At 45.1% G+C, this 24674-nt stretch overlaps 1 protein-coding gene and 1 pseudogene across 1 annotated transcript in view; both read left to right on the forward strand.

Moving 5' to 3' along the window:
• LOC139225844 (ankyrin repeat and fibronectin type-III domain-containing protein 1-like) overlaps positions 1-24674 on the forward strand; it is a 1527386-nt gene that overhangs the window by 649020 nt on the left and 853692 nt on the right. The gene's annotated exons all lie outside the window — the stretch shown is intronic.
• LOC139281337 (NADH-ubiquinone oxidoreductase chain 5-like) lies at positions 20683-21792 on the forward strand (annotated as a pseudogene).

Raw genomic sequence — 24674 nt, forward strand, 5'->3', positions numbered from 1 at the left:
TAATTTCTCCCCATTCAAATAATATTCCCTTTTACTTTTTTTTTTCCAAGGTGGATGACCTCACATTTTCTGACATTATATTCCATCTGCCAAACCTTAGCCCATTCGCTTAACCTATCTAAATCTCTTTGCAGCCTCTCTGTGTCCTCTACACAACCCGCTTTCCCACTAATCTTTGTGTCATCTGCAAATTTTGTTACACAACACTCTGTCCCCTCTTCCAGGTCATCTATGTATATTGTAAACAGTTGTGGTCCCAGCACCGATCCCTGTGGCACACCACTAACCACCGATTTCCAACCAGAAAAGGACCCATTTATCCCGACTCTCTGCTTTCTGTTCGTCAGCCAATTCTCGATCCATGCTAATACATTTCCTCTGTCTCCGCATACCTTTATCTTCTGCAGTAACCTTTTGTGTGGCACCTTATCGAATGCCTTTTGGAAATCTAAATACACCACATCCATCGGTACACCTCTATCCACCATGCCCGTTATATCCTCAAAGAATTCCAGTAAGTTAGTTAAACATGATTTCCCCTTCATGAATCCATGTTGCGTCTGCTTGATTGCACTATTCCTATCTAGATGTCCCGCTATTTCTTCCTTAATGATAGCTTCAAGCATTTTCCCCACTACAAATGTTAAACTAACTGGCCGATAATTACCTGCCTTTTGTCTGCCCCTTTTTTAAACAGAGGTGTTACATCAGCTGCTTTCCAATCCGATGGCACCTCCCCAGAGTCCAGAGTATTTTGGTAGATTATAACGAATGCATCTGCTATAACTTCCGCCATCTCTTTTAATACCCTGGGATGCATTTCATCAGGACCAGGGGACTTGTCTACCTTGAGTCCCATTAGCCTGTCCAGCACTACCTCCCTAGTGATAGTGATTGTCTCAAGGTCCTCCCTTTCCACATTCCCGTGACCAGCAATTTTTGGCATGGTTTTTGTGTCTTCCACTGTGAAGACCGAAGCAAAATAATTGTTTAAGGTCTCAGCCATTTCCACATTTCCCATTATTAAATCCCCCTTCTCATCTTCTAAGGGACCAACATTTACTTTAGTCACTCTTTTCCGTTTCATATATCGGTAAAAGCTTTTACTATCTGTTTTTATGTTTTGCGCAAGTTTACTTTCGTAATCTATCTTCCCCTTCTTTATTGCTTTCTTAGTCATTCTTTGCTGTTGTTTAAAATTTTCCCAATCTTCTAGTTTCCCACTAACCTTGGCCACCTAATACGCATTGGTTTTTAATTTGATACTCTCCTTTATTTCTTTGGTTATCCACGGCTGGTTATCCCTTCTCTTACCGCCCTTCTTTTTCACTGGAATATATTTTTGTTGAGCACTATGAAAGAGCTCCTTAAAAGTCCTCCACTGTTCCTCAATTGTGCCACCGTTTAGTCTGTGTTCCCAGTCTACTTTAGCCAATTCTGCCCTCATCCCACTGTAGTCCCCTTTGTTTAAGCATAGTACGCTCGTTTGAGACACTACTTCCTCACCCTCAATCAGTTTTACAAATTCAACCATACTGTGATCACTCATTCCGAGAGGATCTTTTACTAGGAGATCGTTTATTATTCCTGTCTCAATCCACAGGACCAGATCTAAGATAGCTTGCTCCCTTGTCAGTTCTGTAACATACTGTTCTAAGAAACAATCCCGTATGCATTCTTTGAATTCCTCCTCAAGGCTACCCCGTGCGATTTGATTTGACCAATCGATATGTAGGTTAAAATCCCCCATGATTACTGCCGTTCCTTTTTCACATGCCTCCATTATTCCCCTGATTATTGTGCGCCCCACCGTGAAGTTAATATTTGGGGGCCTATAAACTATGCCCACCAGTGACTTTTTCCCCTTACTATCTCTAATCTCCACCCACAAAGATTCAACATTTTGTTCATTAGAGCCAATATCATCTCTCACAACTGCCCTGCTATCATCCTTTATTAACAGAGCTACCCCACCTCCTTTCCCTTCTTGTCTATCTTTCCGAATCGTCAGATACCCCTGTATGTTTAATTCCCAGTCTTGGCCACCCTTCAACCATGTTTCTGTAATGGCCACCAAATCATGCCCGGTTGTAATGATTTGTGCCATCAACTCATTTACTTTGTTTTGAATGCTGCATGCGTTTAGGTAAAGTGTTTTAATACTCGTTTTTAAACTTTGATTTTTAGTTTTGACCCCTCCTGCAGCCCCTTTATATTCATACATATTGTCCCTTCCTATCACCTTGTGGTTTACACTTACCCCAGTGCTACTCTGCTCTGTTGCCTCCTGCCTTTTGCATTCTTTCTTGGGGTTCTGTTCATCTGAGCTCTCACCCACTCTAACTAGCTCAGAGCCCTCTCCTGGGTTCCCATCCCCCTGCCAAGCTAGTTTAAAGCCCTCCCAACCATACTATCAAAACCACCCGCGAGAACATTGGTCCCGTCTCTGTTGAGGTGTAACCTGTCCGACTTGTACAGGTCCCAACTTCCCCAGAAGCGGTCCCAATTGTTCAGGAAACTAAAGCCCTCCCTCCTACACCAACAGGAGAGTGGAGAGCACCAGTTCCAACTGTCACAGGACGGGAGAGTGGAGAGCACCAGTTCCAACTGTCACAGGACGGGAGAGTGGAGAGCACCAGTTCCAACTGTCGCAGGACGGGAGAGTGGAGAGCACCAGTTCCAACTGTCACAGGACGGGAGAGTGGAGAGCACCAGTTCCAACTGTCGCAGGACGGGAGAGTGGAGAGCACCAGTTCCAACTGTCACAGGACGGGAGAGTGGAGAGCACCAGTTCCAACTGTCACAGGACGGGAGAGTGGAGAGCACCAGTTCCAACTGTCACAGGAGAGAGAGTGGAGAGCACCAGTTCCAACTGTCGCAGGACGGGAGAGTGGAGAGCACCAGTTCCAACTGTCACAGGAGAGAGAGTGGAGAGCACCAGCTCCAATTGTCGCAGGAGAGAGAGTGGAGAGCACCGTGGCTGCAGTGCGTACCATCTACAAGATGTGCACTGCGCAACTTGCCAAGGCTTCTTCGACAGCATCTCCCAAAACGGTGATCTCTACCACCTAGAAAGAGTCGGACATCAGGCGCATGGGAACACACTCACCTGTAAGTTCTCCTCTAAGTTATACACCATCCTGATTTAGAAATATATCGCCTTTCCTCATTGTCGCTGGGTCAAAGTCCTGGAACTCCCTCTCTAACAACACTATGGGAGTATCTTCACCACAAGGACTATGGTGGTTCAAGAAGACGGCTCACCACCACCTTCTCAGGGGCAATTAGGGATGGGCAATAAATGCTGGCTTTGCCAGCGATGCCCACATCCTCGGAACAATTTTTTATAAAAAGCTTTGAGGCCCTGGGAAAAATAAGATAGAGTAGGATGCTGTGTGGTAAGTCTTGAATTCAACAGAGAAACTGTGGTGGAGCAGGATGAGTATGTAGGATGTGGGTTTGTCTTATAGACTTATTAACTCGTAAGATTTTGAGTTCAAGTTCAAAGATACATTTGACGTAATCCTTACACATGCTCCAACATATCTGTATTGAGTCTGGAAGATTAATCTATAATGTGAATTTTTGCCACTGCTGCAGTTCATCAGAGCTAGGCGAAGCATTGGTCGCTCAGAAGCAGGACTGTCCATTAGATGCTGGTTATTATTAAAGCTTTCGGCGGAGCTTCTCTGATGGTTCAGTGGAGAAATGCTTGCCATGTTTTGCACTAATCAAAAAAAGAAAGACTTGCATTTATATAGCGCCTTTCACAACCACCGGATGTCTCAAAGCACTTTACAGCCAATTAAGTACTTTTGGAGTGTCGTCACTGTTCTAATGTGAGAAACATGGCAGCCAACGTTTGTACAGCAAACTCCCACAAACAGCAAAGTGATAATGACCAGATAATCTGTTTTCGTTATGTTGATTGAGGGATAAATATTGGCCCAGGACACAGGGGTAACTCCCCTGCTCTTCAAAATAGTGCCATGGGATCTTTTACATCCATCTGAGAGAGCAGATGGGGCCTCGGTTTAACGTCTCATCTGAAGGACAGCACCTCTAACAGTGTAGCACTCCCTCAGCACTGCACTGGAGTGTCAGCCTAGATTCATGTGCTCAAATTCTTGGAGTGGGATTTGAATCCACAATTTTCTGACTCAGAGGCAAGTGTGCTACACACTGAGCCACAGCTGACATCAGTACAGATCAGAAAGTATCCTCTACTGAGTTAGCTAATCTCAGCCAGCCCAATGGCTGAGAGAGATATGACAATTAGCCTGAATGTACTTGAGCTAGGAGTGATAAAATCAGCTGTTTTCTGCAATTCAGCCTGATATTGACAAAGCTGCACACCTATTTTCCAGCAGGTATTACCGGATAACAATCTGGAGCATCGACAATGAATGTAAGCAGATTATTTTACAGTGGGCAGTATGAAAGACAACTTGATCCTGTCCTCATCATAACATCAACATAACAAAAAAACAGATTATCTGGTCATTATCACATTGCTGTTTGTGGGAGCTTGCTTGTGTGCAAATTGGCTGCCGCGTTTCCTATATTACAACAGTGACTACACTTAAAATGACTTCATTATCTGTAAAGCGCTTTGAGACGTCCGGTGGTCGTGAAAGGCGCTATTTAAATCCAAGTCTTGGATTTCTTTCCTTCATCTAATACGCGCACACGTAATTTCCAGCAGGGATCACTGGGTAGTGATCAGGAGTTTTACCCCTCTGTACCCCAGCATGCAGAAGCCAATAATAACATTACTACTGTTGCTCCTGCTGAGATCAGTTAACTCATCCCAGAGCGGGAAACATTCTAGTCTGTACACCTCAGTTACACCCTGGCTTTACTACCATAGCCACAGGGGGAGCGGTACTCAATGGATTAGCCCCTATTCTGTATCTCCTTTAACAAGTTGCTCTGTTAATCATGAGAGATAACAGCCGTTCCTGCCAGAATATTTCTGAAGCAAGTTGTTTATCATATGGTTGATGACGTGCTTCTGTATTACAGGCTGCAAGGAGAGCCAGCTGGAGTAAAACGGTTGAAACAAATTACCTTGGAGCTTATCAAAATGTAGCCATTGAGAAGAAAGAGGTTGTGTTCCAGTTAAATGATTAGATCTAGCTGCTAAAGCACTGCATGTCCCCTGCATAAAATGATGATTTTTGTACAATGAGCAAACTGCTATACTGAGCTGAGAGAGATGGTGTAAAGCACTTACCGCATGGTTGAGTACTGGGAAGAGCAGCACTTCAGATTGTTATTTTAGGCTGAGTAACAGTATAACAATGAAAGTGCTCCGCTCTTGAGTGTTTTGGCATGTTGTTCCAAAGAGCAAGCTTAATAGCTGTCCATTTGATCTGCCCTGCAGCGCAACAGTTGCACTGAAGCTTCGCTTTGGTCCTGAACAATACACGGGCACGGCAAAGCTGCCAGATCAAATGTTTCTGTAGTTATGATATGTATTAATAATATTTCAGCTATTTTAACATGAGTACTGAATTAGTTGGTCTAAATTGGGGTGGTATTAGGGCACTACTGTTTGCTTCAATGCTCCTGGGCTGAGAGGGAGGAAGCAGCCAGTGACCCTGCTGGAAAGCATGTGTATGTTTGGACATTGGGTGAGGACAAGGTTGGATTTGACAGGGCTGCCTCTACTGTTGACCATCCTGCCAACAGTCATTGGTCCCAGAAATCTGCAGGTGGTTATGCCGGGTTCATGCTTCAAGTCCTAGCCAGCACTGATCCAGGATTGTGTTTACCGGATTGTGGACGAGCACCTCATGAAGATTTGGCAGGCAAGCACCTGTGCATTACAGGCATATTTTTAGCACCTGCCCGCTTCATGCTGCAGAAATCCATTGCTTGGTCACCATCAGGCAGGCGGTGTCCGCGAGTCACCCATTGGCCCCCTGAGTAAGGCCAATCCTGAATTATTTAAAAGGAAATCTCTGTCTTCTCTTCAGGGCCCAGGATGCTTCCACAGCCTGAACCGCAGCCCCCCCCCCCCAGACCCTGAGTGGGTCCCACTTGCACCCTTCCTCATCTCTCTTAGCATACTAGCATCCAGTCTTAAGCCAGGCTCCTTCTGGGCTGGGGTAGTAGGAACTGCCAGCCCAGGGAGTTCCTGTCCCAGCCCTGCACCTTTGGGGTCATTGACTTTCTAAGGGGTGGTTGGAAGTTACGCCCCTTGCAAAGCCGACCAGGGACTCCAAGAGTTGTTGGGGATCTTGTATATCCCAGTCCCTGCCAGTGTCTAGGAGAACATTAACAGAGAGAAATATATCGGAGTTCACTTCATCGAATATCAAATTGTGTTGAAAAATTGTCACTGTGAGTTGGTGGTCAGTAGTTATTTGCTGTTGTTAATTATTGGTAGATGGAAGTTAGTTGCTAGTTAATATTTAGCAGTTTGTAGTCAGTTGTTTGCAGTCAAAAATTGGTAGTCAGTAGTTGGTCGGTAATTGATGCTCTGTAGTTGGTAGGTAGTAGTTGGTAATCAGTAGTTGGCAACTAATAGTTGCTCGTCAGTAGTTGGTAGGTAGTATTTGATAATTGGTAGTCTGTCGTTAGTAGTATTTGGCTTCTTCAGCTGTATTTACTGTTCTGCCTCTGCTCATATTTACCTTAATGACAAATTATTGTACCTTTGCGTGCCAGGTGCAAGTTACCATGGTGAAAGATAACGGGGGTAATTTTAACCTAACTCAGCGGAAAGGAACAGATTGTGTTTCCATTTTACACCCTACCCGATTTTATCCTGCATTGAAGTCAATGGAGAGCAAAATTATACAGGCAACCCAAAGCCACCCATTCCCTGCCTGGTGGTGGGATGGGGAGAGCGGGGGTGATAAAAATACCCCAAAGGACATTTTTTGAAGTACTTCTTTTTTTCACAGGCTGGGTTGTGACGCTCACAAAGTCGAATAACCTCCTAATACTGTGGGTTGCTTGGGTGAGTGGCCTGCTACTGCCACTGGCCATCAGATGCAGTCAGCACCTTCAGGGGAGGGCTGAAGAGAGTGGGACAGAGTGGAATGAGAGCAAAGATTGGAGGCAGCTTTAAACATTCTCCTGGACACACAGTGGTGTCCCAGTAAGCCAGTTTTTACTTGGCTCGCTGATGGCAACTTCATAAAAATAAGTTGAAAAAAAAAATTACACTGTGTAATAGCAATTGATGAAAAATCACCGTTTACAACGCCCCAGTGCTCTGTTCTGGGTCACAAAGCTGTTTTGATTTTTTTTCGACAAGTCTTCTGAGCTACCGACTGCAGCTCATGTTACAGTCAATCGGTACCTGCTGGTGGAGTGAACGGCACCTCGCAGATTTGGGAACGAGGTGGGGATGGTTACAATCCCAAGAAGACACACCATGTTACTGAGGTGGGAGGGAACATAACTTGCTCTTCCGCCTCAAGTTCCTCTCACAGCAGTGGAAGGGTGCTGACTTTCCAAGTGCCCAGACGAAGGGAGCCTTCGCCAGCAAAGTCCTGGAGGTTGAGTAAAGGTAAGTCCCTTTATCTTACAGGAACTGCAAGACAGACATTGGAGTCATACAGCCTTCTCCCTGCTGGTAGCCATTTCCCCTGCTGCAGACCTCAGGCCACAGTAACGATCACACCTCGGCCCCCTTTTCTGGATGTAAGGTCCTGCCAAGGGGTGATCCTGAACCTGCGGTGCATTAGGTGGAAGGTAATTATTTGAACCCGTAAATGTGGGCAGATCAGCTCAGGCGGAGCACAGTTTGTGTACAATCCCTTTAACCAGTGGTCGAGTGGGAATTTCACCATATGGGTTTGGAGAGTATGTGAAGCCAGGTGTGAGCGTGTGCTGAACCCTGCATCATCCTGATCGCTGCTGTCTTTCCTGACTTCAAGCAGGCTCAAGGTGTGGCATTAAACAGTTCATGGCAGCTGTCTGAAATGTATATCTCGTTTGCTGATATCCCACTTTAGTGTCCCACACAGTATGTGGAAAGTCACCACCACTGGTCCTGAAGCAGATGTGTGACACAGTGTGGGAGGAAGTAATGATAATCGCACAATTGATAAAATGAACAAGTAATATTTTTATAAATTCATTCTTGCTCTGCTCCAGTTTTTCTCTATCCTGAAGCACTAACTCTTGTCGGGTTATACTGGTCACCTACCAGTACCTCAGCCAAGCAGCCGCTCCTGCTGTTTGAGTTCGACGGAGTCAATGACTGGGGGGCTGATCACAGCTGAGCTGGATACCGTCCTCACCTGCCATCCACACCTTCTCACTTTCCAGCTGAAGTCACAGGATAGCGATCGAGGACAGGAACCCTGGCTGATATTCTCTCCCTCGTTGGCCCAGAGGAAGTGACCCCAATTATAGCAACACCCTGCTGACCCAGCTGCCATCGGCTGATTCAGCAGACATCAGAAACTGGCCCGGGGACCTTCCTGATGCCGATGGCTCAGTTACATGCTGCCTTCAACAACGAAGCCTTCAAAGGAGCTGTGAATCACATTGTGAAAGGGCTGTATCCTGCGGCAAGGGAATGCAATTGCTATCTGCTATGTGTTGTGAAACTTCTGGTGTTGGTATGAGTTTCAGGAAATGCATGACCAGCCTCTGCAGGAGGCCCCTGTCTCAGCAACTGCACACGGTACCACGGGCTCATTAAAAGATTTACTTTACTCATTGCTCATATTACTCATCATTGTGCACAAGGTAATGCCCATTGAAAGGATTTTGTAGGACTAATGGCAGCAAGCAAAGCTCTGAGTAATTAACACTGGAGCCACCCGTGAAATGGAATCATCAGACTCTCATGTGCAACGGTCATTATATCACAGTAAAATATAATTATCATTGCTAATGAGCAAAGAGAGAAATAATTATCTAATTACAAAGCATGTGTCCCACAGCAGCATGAGGTCTGAGTAAGGAGGTTTCTTCTGAGTTTTAACTGTTTTAATTGGTTTAGTCTGTAATGGAGCAATGCTGTAAGGGCTAGGCACAGGGTCACTGGTGCAGTGAACTTAGAATCATAGAAAATTATGACATAGAAGGAGGCCATTCGGCCCATTGTGTCGAAAAAGAACTACCCAGCCTAATCCCACCTTCCAGCTCTAGGTCCGTAGCCCTGTAGGTTACGGCTCTTTAAGTGTACATCTAAATACTTTTTAAATGTGATGAGGGTTTCTGCCTCTACCACACTTTCAGGCAGTGAGTTCCAGACCCTCACCACCCTCTGGGTGAAATTATTTTCCTCATCTCCCCTCTAATCCTTCTACCAATTACTTTAAACCTATGCCCCCTGGTTATTGACCACTCTGCTAAGGGAAACAGGTCCTTCCTATCCATTCTATCTAGGCCCCTCATGATTTTATACCCCTCAATTAAATATCCCCTCAGCCTTCTCTGTTCCAAAGAAAACACCCCCAGCCTATCCAATCTTTCCTCATAGCTAAAATTTTCCAGTCCTGGCAACATCCTCGTAAATCTCCTCTGCACCCTCTCCAATCACATATTTCTTGCAATGTGATGACCAGAACTGTATGCAGTACTCAAGCTGTGTCCTAACTAGTGTTGTATACAGTTCTAGCATAACTTCCCTGCTCTTATATTCTATGCCTTGACTAATAAAGAAAAGCATTCTGTATGCCTTTTTAACCACCTTATCTACCTGTCCTGCTACCTTTAAAGATCTGTAGACGTACACTCCATGGTCCCTCTGTTCCTCCACACCTCTCAGTATCCTTCCATTTATTGTGTATTTCAGCCTTTGTCCTGTGGGGGGATTTTAACTGAGAGCGAGTTTTGGGTGGGCAGGTGGTGAGGTGAGCATCAATCCCGCAACAGGACCTCATTTACATCCTGCTGGCGAGCTGCCGCCGAAACGAGTACACGAGGCTGGCCAATTCTGCCCAAAATGGGCACACGAGGCTGGACAGCTGCCGCACTCGGGTAAATCGTGTGGGGGTGGGAGGGGTGGCGGAGCCAGGGGCCGCAGAGGCCCAGACTTTCATTGTGGGCCTGGATGGGGTAACATTATAGGGCCCAAGGTATATGTATTAATGAGGCTCCTGCCTGAGTCAGGTTGGGCTCTCAGACACTAAATAAAGAGGCCTTTAATGTAGCGGCGGGTGGGAATGGAGCGGTGAGTTTTCAGAGACAATTTTAACTGCGCACCCACCCCTTCCCACCAGATGTGGGGTTAAAATCTCCCCTGATATATCAGCCACGTATTTCATCATGGGGGTATCACAGTTAAGTCCTTGCCTAGCTGATTTTCTCCTCAGTCGCTCCTGTTGCTGCCAAGCTGTGATCAGTACTGAACGGGAATGAAATGTGGGACCTTCTGGACTGTGTGGCTCAGTACTATACCAGGGTAGTTGCTATAACCACTGGGGGATGGTTCCTCCTTATTAACTCGCCCCTCTCCTTGTATGAATAGATCACATCATCCATGTGTAATGTGGACAAAAGAAGCAGTTCCACAAAATTAAACGGTTGCCTTGTACTGCAGACCCCGTGTCACAGGTTCAATCACTGTGGCAACAAGAAAAAGAATTGTGAAAGAAATTTGCTGCCTTTAATCATTCTTCAAGCAATATGGATACCCCTGAGGAAGGAAGCCAAGATACCAGTGCAATTCTGGGATGCAGATAGGAAACAGAAAGTGTTTGCAGAGCTGTTGTGAGGTATAAGTCACACCCTCCTCCTGTTTGCTGCATCCTCATTGGTTCAACTCAAAGGCCTGATTGTCCAAAGTTCCACCAACAGCATGGAGCCTCACTGGTTGTAGGCGCGAGGCAGAACATTAGGATCTCAGCTTCATGTCCCTTATTTATGGCACGCCCAACTTTTGACGTGCGATTTTGAGGGAGCAAAGAGTCAGTGCTCTCACCAAGCAAAACCTAAATTCCACGTAAATCGGATTCCAGGCTAATGTGTTCAGGTTTCTCTCCGCCCCCAGCATGAACCTCTAGTTACCTGAAAGGATTACTCCTCAAATTTTGATTACACTTTAGCCCCACGCTCCTGATCTTTGGTCACCTGGCGCAGAGAGGGTAGGGTAAGTCGGAGGATCTTCTCGTGGACATGCTCTTAGCCCTGCTATAACAGCAATTTGTAGTTCTAGCGAGGGCAGGGCCCATGGTGGGGTGTTGCTCTGGCTGCCTGCCACTCTTCTGCGGTGCCCTGGAGAGGGAGCATGAGGTGTCCACCGGTACGCTTGATGTATTCCGCAACGCAGGATATAGAGTGTCTTATAGACATTGATAACAACATTGTGATTTTGTTGGGAAGGTTCCCTTTGCTTTTGTGGCATCTTTGTTGCTTACTTTGGTTTGATTGATCCATATATTTCTTTCCTATTTTAGTGGTTCCCTAAAAGGGCCCTTCTCTGCTCTAAGGAGAACAACCCCAGGTTCTCTAGTCTAACCAATGTCCCTCATCCTTAGAATCATTCTCATCAATTTTTTCTGCACCCTCTCTAAAGACTTCACATCCTTCCTAAAGTGCGCTGCCCAGAATTGGACACAATACTCCAGTTGAAGCCGAACCAGTGTTTTACACAAATTCATGGCAACTTCTTTATTTTTGTACTCTGGGCCTCTAATTATGAAGCCCAGGATCCCGCATGTTTTATAACTGCTTTCTTAACCTGCCCTGCCACATTCAATGATTTGTGCACATATACCCCCAGGTCTCTCTGTTCATGCACCCTCTTTAGAGTTTTAAGTTTTAATTTATACTGCCTCTCCTTGTTTTTCCCACCAAAATGTACCGCTTTGCAATTTTATGTGTTAAATTTCATCTGCCACGTGTCTGTCCATTCCACTAGCCTGTCAATGGCCTCTTGAAGTGTATCACTATCCTCCTCACTGTTCACTATACTTCCAAATTTTGTGTCATCTGCAAATTTTGAAATTGTGCCCTGTACACCCAAAGGTGGGAGGGATGTTAAGAAAAAAAGGGAAGGTCTGTGATGGATGGAAAGCAGGAGAAATTAAAAGACAAATGGGATGATAGTGCAAGGCAAAAGGAGATGTCAATGAGACAGCTAAGAAACAAAAGATGAGTCTAGATGAGGTATAAATGTGAATGGCAGAATCATCAAAAGCTGTCATGTGAGAGAAAAGAAAATAGGGGCAGATGTTATGGTCTGCAATTGTTGAACTCAATGTTGAATCCAGAAGGCTGTAAAGTGCCTAATCGAAAGATGAGGTGCTGTTCCTTGAGTTTCCATTGAGCTTTGTTGAAACAGTATCGGAGGCTGAGGATGGAGAGATCAGAATGGGAGTAGAGCAGAGAATTAAAGTGACAGGCAACCGGAAGCTCGGGGTCACGCTTATGGATTGAACGGAGGTGTTCTGCAAAGTGATCCCAATGTAGAGGCGACAGCACCGTGAGTAGCGAATACAGTATATTAAATTGGAGGAAGTATAAGTAAATTGCTATTTCACTTGGAAGTTGTGTTTGAGGCCCTGGATAGTGGGAAGGGTGGAGGTAAAAGGGCAGGTGTTGCAAGTCCTGTGCTTGCACGGGAAGGTGCCATAGGAAGGGGAAATGGTGTTGGGGGTGTTTGAGGAGAGGACGAGGGTGTCGTGAAGGGAACGGTCCATTCAGAATGCTGAAAGCGAAAGGGAGGGGAAGATGTGTGTGGTGGTGGGATCACGCTGCAGGTGATGGAAATGGTGGAAGATGATCTGTTAAATGTGGAGGCTGGTGCGGTGAAAGGTGAGGACAAGGGGAACCTTATCGTGGTTCTGGGATGGAGGGGAAGGAGTGAGAGCAGAAGTGTGGGAAATGGAATGGACACAGTCGAGGGCCATGTCAACCAAAGTGGAGGGGAATCCTCGTTTGAGGAAAAAGGAAGACTTATTGGAAGCACTAGTATGGAAGGTGACATTGTCAAAGCAGCTGCGACGAAGATGGAAAATCTGGGAGAATGGAATAGAGTCAATACAGGAAGCGGGGTGGGAGGATATGTATTCCAGGTAGCTGTGGGAGTCAGTGGGTTTGTAGTGAATGTTTGTCAATAGCCTATCCCCAGAAATGGAGACAGCGAAGTCGAGGAAGGGAAGGGAAAGGTCGGAGATGGACCATGTGAAGGTGAGGGAAGTGGGGGGGTGGTGGAGGAAATGGGAAGCAAAGTGAATGAAATTTTCTAGAGAGCAGGAAATGGCACTGATGCAGTCATCAATATACCAGAAAAAGAGGTGAGGGAAGGGACCTGAGTAGGATTGGAACAAAGAATGTTCCACATATCCCATGAAAAGGCAGGCATAGCTAGGACCCATGTGGGTTCCCATAGCAACACCTTTAATTTGGAGGAAGTGAGTGGAGTCAAAGTAGAAGTTGTTCAATGTGAGAGCAAGTTCAGCCAGGCGGAGGAGAGTGGTGGTGGATGGGGACTGGTTGGGCCTTTGCTCGAGGAAGAAGCGGAACGCCCTCAGGCCATCCAGGTGGGGGATGGAAGTGTAGAGGGATTGGACATCCACAGTGAAAAGGAGACGGTTGGGGCCAGGAAACTGGAAACTGTTAAAATGACGGAGAATATCAGAAGAGTCACGGATGTAGGTGGGAAGAGAGTGGACAATATGAGATAAAAATAGAGCTGAGATAGGAAGAGATAAGTTCTGTGGGGCAAGAACAGGCTGAAATGGGGCAGTCCTGTTTGTGGATCTTGGGAAGGAGGTAGAAGCAGGTTGTGCCGGGTTGGGGAACTATGAGGTTGGTGACTGTCAAGGGAAGATCTCCAGAGAAGATGAAGTCAGTGACAGTCTGGGAAACGATGGCTTGATGTTCAGTAGTGGGGTCATGGTCCAGGGGGAGGTAGGAGGAGGTGTCAGAGGGTTTAGCATTCAGACTCCACAAGTTAGAGGTCCATTCAGCAAACAACAACAGTGTCACCCTTGTCAGCAAGTTTAATGATAATGTTGAGGTTGGATCTGAGAGAAGTTCACCACTACTCTCTATTTCCAGTCACTTAGTCAATTTCGTAACCGTGCTGCCACTGTCTCTTTTATTCCATGGACTTCAACTTTGCTGGCAAGCCTATTATGTGGCACTTTATCAAATGCCTTTTGGAAGTCCATGTACACCACATCAACTGCAGTGCCCTCATTAACCCTCTCTCTTACCTCATCAAAAAACTCAATCAAGTTGGTTAAACTCGATTTACCTTTAACAAATACGTACTAGCTTTCCGTAATTAATCTACACTTGTCCAAGTGACTGTTAATTTTGTCCCAGATTATCATTTCTAAAAGCTTCCTCACCGCCGAGGTTAAGCTGACTGACCTGTAGTTTTGCCTGTCGATTTTTGATTCCAATTTACCCAGACCAGATCCATTCTCAACCCACTGAAATTGGCTTTCCTCCAATTAAGTATTTTTTACTCTAGATTGCTCCCTGTCCTTTTTCATAGCTAATCTAAACATTATGATACTGTGATCACTGTTTCCTAAATGTTCCCCTCTTGACATTTTCTCCACTTGTCCCACCTCATTCCCCAGAACCAAATCCAGCAACACATCCTTCTTCGTTGGGCCGGAAACATATTGATTATCCTGCAGAAACCAATTACATCCCCACCCAGTGAGTCACTTCCTTTCTACTTTGGAGCTGCTAGCACACCAAGGGTGTGAACTAAAAAGGAAACTTTTGCAGTCTTTAGCTTTAACAGAAGCCACTTTACCCATAGATGAAGAGTAATGGAGTATAATGTTGGAAAGTGTGAGGTCATGCACTTTGGCAGGAAAAATCAAAGCATAAGTTATTATTTAAATGGAGAAAAATTGCAACGTGCTGCAGTACAGCGGGACCTGGGGGTACTTGTACATGAAACACAAAAGGTTAGTATGCAGGTACAGCAAGTAATCAGGAATGCCAATAGTATTTTGGCCTTTATTGCAATGGGGATGGAATATAAAAGCAGGGAAGTCTTGCTACAGTTGTACAGGATATTGGCGAGGCCACGCCTGGAATACTGCGTGCAGTTTTGGTTTCCATATTTAAGAAAGGATATACTTGCTTTGGAGGCAGTTCAGAGAAAGTTCACTAGGCTGATTCCAGAGATGAGGGGGTTGACTTATGAGGAAAAGTTGAGTAGGTTGGGCCTCTACTCATTGAAATTCAGAAGAATGAGAGGTGATCTTATCGAAATGTATAAGATTATGAGGTGGCTTGACAAGGTGGATGCAGAGAGGATGTTTCCACTGATAGGGGAGACTAGAACTAGAGAACATAATCTTAGAATAAGGGGCCGCCCATTTAAAACTGAGATGAGGAGAAATTTCTTCTCTCAGACGGTTGTGGACCTGTGGAATTCGCTGCCTCAGAGAGCTGTGGAAGCTGGGACATTGAATAAATTTAAGACAGAAATAAACAGTTTCTTAAACAATAAGGGAATAAGTGGTTCTGGAGAGGGGGCAGGGAAGTAGACCTGAGTACATGATCAGATCAGTCATGATCTTATTAAATGGTGGAGCAGGTTCGAGGGGCCGTATGGCCTACTTCTGCGGCTATTTCTTATGTTCTTATGTTCTTAAGATGTAATTCAGCAGGGAGGTCTTACTGCAGTTGTACAGGGCCTTGGTGAGGCCTCACCTGGAATATTGTGTTCAGTTTTGGCCTCCTAATCTGAGGAAGGACATTCTTGCTATTGAGGGAGTGCAGCGAAGGTTCACCAGACTGATTCCCGGGATTGCAGGACTGACATATGAGGAGAGACTGATCGACTGGGCCTGTAGTCATTGGAGTTTAGAAGGATGAGAGGGGATCTCATAGAAACATATAAAATTCTGACGGGACTGGACAGGTTAGATGCAGGAAGAATGTTCCCGATTTTGGGGAACTCCAAAACCAGGGGACACAGTCTAAGGATAAAGGGTAAGCCATTTAGGACTGAGATGAGGAGAAACTTCTTCACTCAGAGAGTTGTTAACCTGTGAAATGCCCTACCGCAGAGAGTTGTTGATGCCAGTTCATTGGATATATTCAAGAGGGAGTTAGATATGGCCCTTGCGACTAAAGGGATCAAGGGGTATGGAGAGAAAGCAGGAAAGGGGTACTGAGGTGAATGATCAGCCTGATCTTATTGAATGGTGATGCAGGCTTGAAGGGCCGAATGGCCTACTCCTGCATCTATTTTCTATGTTTCTATGTTTCTATGTTTGATCATCTGCAGGATCAATCACTATAGTCTCGGTATGATCTGGGGACTTTCACACAGCCTCAAAGGGACTCACGCCAGCTCTCAGCTCCCAGTTGCTGTAACGTCTGCTTAAGCCTCTGAAGGTATAAAGCGTGGTATGCCAGAAACTCCAGCAACATACTCTCTTTTTGGGGGGAAGGGGGATTGGTGGGCAGAACATATGCCCAACCAGAATTTAAAGAGCCAGTCTGAATAGCCGGGCTGGTATCACAAGAACATAGTAACATAGAAACATAGAAAATAGGTGCAGGAGTAGACCATTCGGCCCTTCGAGCCTGCACCACCATTCAATATGATCATGGCTGATCATGCAACTTCAGTACCCCATTCCTGCTTTCTCTCCATTCCCCTTGATCCCTTTAGCCGTAAGGGCCACATCTAACTCCCTTTTGAATATATCTCACGAACTGGCCTCAACAACTTTATGTGGTAGAGAATTCCACAGGTTCACAATTCTCTGAGTGAAGAAGTTTCTCCTCATCTCGGTCCTAAATGGCTTACCCCTTATCCTTAGACTGTGACCCCTGCTTCTGGACTTCCCCAACATCGGGAACATGCATCTAACCTGTCCAATCCTGTCAGAATTTTATATGTTTCTATGAGATCCCCTCTCATTCTTCTAAATTCCAGTGAATATAATGCTAGTCGATCCAGTCTTTCTTCATATGTCAGTCCTGCCATCCTGGGAATCAGTCTGGTGAACCTTTGCTCCACTCCTTCAATAGCAAGAATGTCCTTTCTCAGATTAGACCAATATTCAAGGTGTGGCCTCATCAAGGCCCTGTGCAACTGCAGTAAGACCACCCTGCTCCTATACTCAAATCCTCTCACTATGAAGGCCAACATGCCATTTGCCTTCTTCACCACCTGCTGTACCTGCATGCCAACTTTCAATGACTGATGTACCATGACACCCAGGTATCGTTGCACCTCCCCTTTTCCTGATCTGTCACCATTCAGATAATATACTGCCTTCCTGTATTTGCCACCAAAGTGGATAACCTCACATTTATCTACATTATACTGCATCTGCCATGCATTTGCCAACTCACCTAACCTGTCCAAGTCACCCTGCAGCCTCTTAGCATCCTCCTCACAGCTCACACTGTCTCTTAGCTTAGTGTCATCTGCAAACTTGGAGATATTACATTCAATTCCTTCGTCTAATTCATTAATATACATTGTAAATAGCTGGGGTCCCAGCACTGAATCTTGCGGTACCCCACTAGTCACTGCCTGCCATTCTGAAAAGGACCCGCTTATTCCTACTCTTTGCTTCCTGTCTGCCAATCAGTTCTCTATCCACGTTAATACATTATCCCCAATATCATGTGGTTTAATTTTGCACACTAATCTCTTGTGTGGGACCTTGTCGAAAGCCTTTTGAAAGTCCAAATACACCACATCCACTGGTTCACCCTTGTCCACTCTACTAGTTACATCCTCAAAAAATTCTCGAAGATTTGTCAAGCATGATTTCCCTTTCATAAATTCATGCTGACTTGCACCGATCCTGTCACTGCTTTCCAAATGCGCTGCTATTACATCTTTAATAATTGATCCAACATTTTTCCCACTACTGATATCAGGCTAACCGGTCTATAATTCCCTGTTATCTCTCTCCCTCCTTTTTTAAAAAGTGGAGTTACATTAGCTACCCTCCAATCCATAGGAACTGATCCAGAGTTTGTAGAATGTTGGACAATGACCACCAATGCATCCGCTATTTCTAGGGCCACTTCCTTAAGTACTCTGGGATGCAGACTATCAGGGCCACATTACAACATACTTCTAAAAGGACAAAGAGTGTTAAAAAAACAAGCCTGAAGGCTCTGTGACTCAATGTGAGGAGCATTCGTAATAAGGTGGATGAATTAACTGCGCAGAAAGCTGTTAACGGATATGATGTAATTGGGATTACGGAGACATGGCTCCAGGGTGACCAAGGCTGGGAACTCAACATCCAAGTGTATTCAATATTCAGGAAGGATAGACAGAAAGGAAAAGGAGGTGGGGTAGCATTGCTCGTTAAAGAGGAGATTAACGCAATCGTAAGCATATAAGAACATAAGAAATAGGAGCAGGAGTCGGCCATTTGGCCCCTCGAGCCTGCTCCGCCATTCAATAAGATCATGGCTGATCTGATCCTGGACTCAGCTCCACTTCCCTGCCCGCTCCCCATAACCCTTTGCTCCCTTATCTCTCAAAAATCTGTCTATTTCCACCTTAAATATATTCAATGACCGAGCCTCCACAGCCCTCGGGGGCAGAGAATTCCATAGATTTACAACCCTTTGAGAGAAGAAATTTCTCCTCATCTCAGTTTTAAATGGGCGGCCCCTTATTCTAAGATTATGTCCCCTAGCTTTAGTTTCCCCTATGAGTGGAAATATCCTCTCTGCATCCACCTTGTCGAGCCCCTCATTATCTTATAAGTTTCAACCCCTCCTTATCTTATAAGTATCCCATCTTAACTGCGGTCTGCCCCAAACCCCTGGCCCCCTCTTGGGTGGAAATCAATATTTCTTCCCTCTCCAGCCCCAGGAATTTGTAATGTAATTTGGGCAAATTCACAGAGGGTGCCCAACAGGCAAAGGAGTGCAGTAGGGAAATAACAGAAGACCTAGACAATATTTGCAAGTGAGCAAAACTATGGCAGATGAAATACTGGTATCACAAGAACATAAGAATAATAGAACACTGATAAGTGCCAGGTCTTATACTTGGAAGAAAAATGGGGGCTTACTTAATGAATGGTGTGAAGCTGACTAGGGGATAAGCTGAAAGGGACCTTGAAGTTACAGTAGACTTAGCATTGACCAAGGTCAGCCATTGTCAATCAGTCTTGATGGTGTTAGCCTTGGCTCAGTGGGTAGCACACTCACCTCTGAGTCCCAAGGTTGTAGTTCCAGTCTCACTCCACAGACTTGAGCACAAAATCTAAGATGACATTTCAATGCAGTGCTGAGGGAGTGCTGCACTGTCAGAGATGCCGTCTTTCAGATTAGACGTTAAACCAAGGCTTCATCTGCTCTCTCAGGCGGATGTAAAAGATCCCATGGCACTATTCGAAGAAGAGCAAGGAAGTTATCTCGCAACCAAAACCTAAAATGGATAATCTGGTCATTTATTTCATTGTTTTCATACTGAATTCAGATCTAGTCAACGAGGCACAGGGAAAGCATCCAAGCTCTGGAGTGGTGCAGAGAAAGGCATTGAGGCAGATTTCTAGTGTCAGATTACTGAGCTTTGAGGATATATTAGCAAAACTTGGGTAGTTTTACTTTAAAAGGAATCAACTGGGAGGGTACCTTATAGAAACATATAAGATACTAAATGAATAAAAAATAGTTAAACAATGATTGCAACACAGGAGGACATAGGAAAAAATGGTGAAGACAAGTTCAGGCCAGATATCAGGAAGCACTTCTTTAAAGTATGTGTGCAGCACCCGATGCATGTCATTCCTGTACTGCTGCACTGGAACCACATTATTGGTCCCTAAATGTAGACTGATCAAATAGTTCACAAAATAAAATAATTTCTGTCCTGGCAATGCAGGGAAAGGGAAATTGTCGATAGTACAGGGGCTGTAGAAGGAGATGAAATGGGTGGTTAGAGTCCATGATAGGGTAGAGTGTACACGGGCTGTGGAAGGAGATGAAATAGGTAGGTAGAGTCCATGATAGGGGAGAGGGTGCACGGGTCGTTGAGTGAGTGCAATGGGTCAATGTTCTCTTCTTGTACTATACTTAAGATGACCCATGGTGTAAAGTGAGGGGAGTTGTGGGGTGAGGAGTGAGAGAAAGTCAGAAAGATAGAATGAACAATTTGCGTTGAATGAGTGGGAGCTCTCACATGACCTGACAGTGGAGGCTGATAGGATAGAATTACACTGATTAGTATTCTGGCCCTGTTGTTGCTGCTGGAGTTAGCCAAGCTTATTGCTTGGCAACAGAACTTAAAGTACAACAGAAAAACGGGATTGCAGGGCTGGCTCTGGGAATGCGCAATGTAAGCATGCTGTGCTGTGCTGTGCTGAATGAGCAGTTCATGGCAGGTGACAGCTCCTCATTGAAATAGGGGGCTGTCAGACACTACACCAGAAGTAGGAAATGTGAGAGGATAGAGGTTAGCAACTGTAAAACTGTAGAAGATTTCGCTCACCAGTGATATGCTTTATTACTGCCTAAAGTTGTGTAAAGGTATGTGTGCCTGTGTGCACAACCTTGTGTGTTCACGTGCTAACGTCTGCGGGCTTGCACACATAACTGTGTGTCTGCGTCTGCAACTGTGTGTGTGTGTGTCTGTATTATGTGTTTGTGTATCTATCAGTGTGTCGGTCTGTGTTTCTGTATGCCTGTGAGTTTATGTGTCTATATCTGTGTATCTGTATCTCTGTTTATCTGAGTATATTTACCTATATTTTATGTGTGTGTATGTGTATCTATTTCTGTGTGTGTCAATTTATGTGTGTGTGTATTTGTGTGTGTGTGTTCCTATTTTTGTGCATGTGTGTGTCTATTTCTGTGTGTCTATATCTGTGTGCGTGTGTCTATATTTTGGTGTGTGTGTCTATTTCTCTGTGTGTGTGTCTATATTTTGGTGTGTGTGTCTATTTCTGTGTGTGTGTGTCTATATTTCGGTGTGTGTGTCTATTTCTGTGTGTGTGTCTATTTCTGTGTGTGTGTGTCTAGATTTCGGTGTGTGTGTCTATTTCTGTGTGTGTGTCTATTTCTGTGTGTGTGTGTCTAGATTTCGGTGTGTGTGTCTATTTCTGTGTTTGTGTGTCTATTTCTGTGTGTGTGTGTCTATTTCTGTGTGTTTGTGTCTATATTTCAGTGTGTGTGTCTATTTCTGTGTGTGTGTGTCTATATTTTGGTGTGTGTGTCTATTTCTGTGTGAGTGTGTGTGTGTCTATTTGTGTGTGTGTCTATATTTTGGTGTGTGTGTCTATTTCTGTGTGTGTGTGTGTCTATTTCTGAGTATGTGTGTCTATTTCTGTGCGCGTGTGTGTCTATTTCTGTGTATGTGTATCTATTTCGGGGTGTGTGTGTCTATCTCTGTGTGTGTGTCTATTTCGGGGTGTGTGTGTCTATTTTGGGGTGTGTGTCTATTTCTATGTGTGTGTGTGTCTATTTCTATGTGTGTGTGTCTATTTCTATGTGTGTGTGTGTGTGTGTCTATTTCTATGTGTGTGTGTCTATTTCTATGTGTGTGTGTGTGTGTGTGTCTATTTCTATGTGTGTGTGTCTATTTCTGTGTGTGTGTGTCTATTTCTATGTGTGTGTGTCTATTTCTGTGTGTGTGTGTCTATTTCTATGTGTGTGTGTGTCTATTTCTATGTGTGTGTGTGTGTCTATTTCTGTGTGTGTGTGTCTATTTCTGTGTGTGTGTGTCTATTTCTATGTGTGTGTGTGTCTATTTCTATGTGTGTGTGTGTGTCTATTTCTGTGTGTGTGTGTCTATTTCTGTGTGTGTGTGTCTATTTTTGTGTATGTGTGTGTTTATTTCTGTGTGTGTGTGTTTATTTCTGTGTGTGTGTGTCTATATTTCGGTGTGTGCGTGTTTATTTGTAGGGGTGGTTTGCTTTAGAGAGCTAAAACCAAATTGCACCTGATCTGTATTTTCAAAATGTACACAGAAAAAGATTTTTCTGTTATAGATCTCAATATTTCTGTAACTGGTTTTATTTCAGTTTCTAGAGGAACCTCACTCAATGCTTAGCACTATTAACCCTTTGATTGCAGCATTTTCATTACAATCTTCCACTGTGACATACAGCACTTGCCAAAAATAATTATTTTTGGAAATGATTGAAGCTGGATGTTAGAATGCTGGCACGAGAAGGAGCAATGTTTTAGATGGTGTTTTACAATGAAATCATTAAGTAGCATATCATGCACTTCCACTAAAAACTGACCGTATTGGGTTTATTTTTGCAGGTTTTCTCCCCTCTGCTGAATGCGTAAACTCTTGACTCGAATAAGATTCCACATGTGTCAGTCACTCTCCAGAACCTTGCTCAAGTTGCCATTTTTAATGTATGAGCCTCGATTGTGAGTGTCATTGGTTATTCGACTGCAAGGAGTATTTCACCCATACACGCACACCCCCATACATGCACACACACACACACCCACACAGGCATCCATACACGCACACACACACACACTCACACACACACACACACACACCCACACCACCCCGCCACACACACACACACCCGTACACACACACACACTCCCCTACATACACACTCCCCCATATACACACACACACATACACACTCATATACACACGCACTCCCATACACACACACCCACACGACACACCACCCCCCCCACACACACACCCATACACACCCCCCGTACACACACACACTCTCCCCTACATACACACTCCCTCATACACGCACACACACACACACACCCATACACACACACATCCCCATACACACACACCCCTACACATATACTCCCCTACACATGCACTCCCCCATACACACACACACACCCATATACACACACACCCCATATATACACACACACCCATTCACACACACATCCCCACACACACACCCCCCATACACACACACATCCCCATACACACACACACCCATACACACATCCCCATACACACACCCAACATACACACACACCCCCATACACACACTCCCCATACACACACCCCATACACACACACTCCCCCATACACACACACACACACACCCATACACGCACACTCCCCATACACACACACTCCCCACACACACATGCACCCATACACACACAAACCCCCATATACACACACACCCACACACACATCCACACACACACATACCCACACACACACCCCCATACACACACCCCCATATACACACACACCCACACACACATCCACACACACACCCGTTCACACACACACACCCCCATACACACATACACACCCCCATACACACATACACACCCATACACACACACCCATATACACACACACACCCATACACTCACACATCCACATACACACCCATACACACACACCCACATACACACCCATACCCACACATCCCCATGCATGCACACTCATCCATACACGCACACACATCCATATACACACACCCATACATGCACACTCACCCATATGTGTGCCCGCTCACACCCATATACACACACATCCTTACACATGCACTCACACCTATACGTGTGTGTGTACGTATACACGCACATACTCATATGTACACGCACATGTGCACACCCATAGAGACACACATCCGCATGTACACACACCTATAAATGCGTGCATATACATATAAACTCATACACACCTGCGCGCAAACCCATACACACATGCAAGATGAGATCCATGCTGTTACCCGCGAGATTGTGACGAAGCAATGCCACCCTAGGGCTGTTTCCGTGTTTGAAGAGAGCACGGCTCAGAGACAGTTCTATGGTATTGCAGTCTTCATTCTCGTCCTGCATTCTCTGTGATCATGGCTCCTCACTGGGAGGGTGGGAGTGCGGAATTGGGCCTCTTTCACAAGGATGTCTCATTGTAGAGAAAAAAAATCCTCGTTGAGAACTATGGATGAAAGGATTAGTGATATTTCTGTTTATCTCTTTACATAAAAAAAACCAAAGAAAATAGGTGCAGGAGTAGGCCATTCGGCCCTTCGAGCCTGCACCACCATTTACATTGCTGCTGTTTTTCTAAACAACTGTTGATAAAAAAAAATGTTATATTTAAGTGTTTTCTTTTATTAGGACGACAGGAGGATGGGTTAAAGACCACAGTGCAGGGAACCTGCAGGGTGAAAAGAGTAGGAGAGGAGGTAATGTAAATGATAGGGTGATTCCTGGCGTGGGTGTTAAAGATTGTAGGAGAAAGGGAAGAGGTAAAGGGTTCCACACCTAAGGTCCTGGGACAGAATGTATTGGGGTGCGATGATTCTTTATTTCAACACAGTAAAGATATTGGAAGAAGAAAGAGGATATAGAATGGCATATTTGCAGCATAGGATGAACAAGAGAGTATATTTATGGGGTTATTCCAAAATAAAATGAAGCTAAATTGTTAATTTTGAGCAGCAATGATTGTCCATTTAGTTCTCGATCAGGCCAACATCCCCGGCATCGAAGCACTGACCACACTCGACCAGCTCCGTTGGGAGGACCACATTGTTCGCACGTCTAACACAAAACTCCCACAGCAAGCGCTCTACTCGGAACTCCTACATGGCAAGCAAGCCCCAGGTGGGCAGAGGAAATGTTTCAAGGACACCCTCAAAGCCTCCTTGATAAAATGCAACATTCCCATTGATACCTGGGAGTCCCTGGCCAGAGACCGCCCTAAGTGAAGAGCATCGGGAGGGCGCTGAGCACCTCGAGTCTCGTCGCCGAGAGCATGCAGAAAACAAGTCCAGGCAGTGGAAGGAGTGTGCGGCAAACCAGTCCCACCC

Source organism: Pristiophorus japonicus, chromosome 15 (genome assembly GCF_044704955.1).
Source record: "Pristiophorus japonicus isolate sPriJap1 chromosome 15, sPriJap1.hap1, whole genome shotgun sequence".
In the NCBI taxonomy this organism is placed as follows: Eukaryota; Metazoa; Chordata; class Chondrichthyes; family Pristiophoridae; genus Pristiophorus; species Pristiophorus japonicus.